Raw genomic sequence first — 1,497 nt, 5'->3', positions numbered from 1 at the left:
TGGTGGGGCATGGCGCCTGCCTTTAATCCCAGCACTCGGGAGGCAGAGGCAGGCAGATTGCTGTGAGTTCGAGGCCAGCCTGGTCTACAAAACGAGTCCAGGGCAGCCAAGGCTACACAGAGAAACCCTGTCTCGAAAAACCAAACCAAACCAAAAAGATAGGATGAAACATTCCTAGCATCTGTGCCAATTGAAAAGATTTTAAAACTATAATATGTACTGGCACTGGATTGCCTTAATGGGATTTAAGTATCTTTGTTTTGTTTTATTTCTGAGACAAGGTTTCTCTGTGTAACAGCCCTAGCTGTCCTGGACTCACTTTGTAGACCAGGCTGGCCTCGAATTTACAGAGATCTGCGTGCCTCTGCCTCCTCAGTGCTGGGATTAAAGGCATGTGCCACCCATACCCGGCAATTGTCAGTGTTTTCATGAAATTACTAAATAAGTTATCTGGATTAATTTTTCTCCTTTCACACATAATATTCAAAGTACTATAAAACATTTCTTCTTGAGCACATTTTATTTTTCCCGGGGGTGGGTGTTTGAGACAGGGTTTCTCTGTGTAGCTTCTGCTATCCTGGAACTTGCTCTGTAGTCCAGACTGGCCTTGAACTCCTGCCCCTGCCTCCAGAGTGCTGGGATTAAGCGTGCAACCCCACCGCCTTGAGCACATTTTACTAATACCACTATCTTCTAAGTCTTGGGTGGCCAGATACTGATGGATCAATTAATCGGATTGATTCTAGAAAGCGTTTCCACAAACACTGCCATTTGGAGGCTTGCCGAGCGTCCAGTATTGCAGTCAGGGCTTAATAGCTCTGGAAGCATGGTAGCAATGACCGGAAAAGGCGCGCAACCCAGACAGTTCAATCCGTATTTTTGATTCGCTCTGCCATCCAAATTCATGTCTCAGTGAGAGCAAACCTGAAATTCCGTTCCACATTAATTAAATCGACGTGTCTCGGGTGACTAGGAAAGGTGGAGGAAAGCTCTGGAAACCCGACAGCTAGCGATGTGCTGCTGCCGGGCGGCCGCAACCTACGGGAGGCTAGTGTGGCACCTCGCCGCCCCCCCCCCCCGGAAGTTTTTGAGGCTCCAGTTACTAGTTCTGGGAGTCACCTTGACCCTCCCAGCAAGGTGGAGAAAGTCCTCGGCCGGAGACGGAGTGGCTGAAACCAAAGACAGAGAACGCTTTCGCGAGCAGAAGACGCACTCATGTTTTCCTGTTCTCAGGGATAGCTAAAGACCGAGAGTTTGAGGGTGACAAGAGCAGGTGGCAGAACTCCGCCCAATACACGCTTCCCCACCTTCGCCGAGCACGCCGCACTCTCCTTCCGTGAGATCCCGCCTCTCAGGCGCGCGCGAAGAGTTGCTGCGCGGTGCACTCCGGGAGTGGTAGTTCAGGAGTAGACACTCGCCACGGGATAATCGGCTGTGGCCTACATGCCCCATGGTGCTGTGCGGCGTAGGCCGCTCCCGGATGTGTGCCTGGCGCCG

This window comes from Acomys minous (genome assembly GCF_964271855.1).
Source record: "Acomys minous genome assembly, chromosome: 6".
NCBI classification, from domain to species: domain Eukaryota; kingdom Metazoa; phylum Chordata; class Mammalia; order Rodentia; family Muridae; genus Acomys; species Acomys minous.
The sequence above is the reverse complement of the archived record's forward strand: the minus strand, read 5'-3'. Positions refer to the sequence as shown.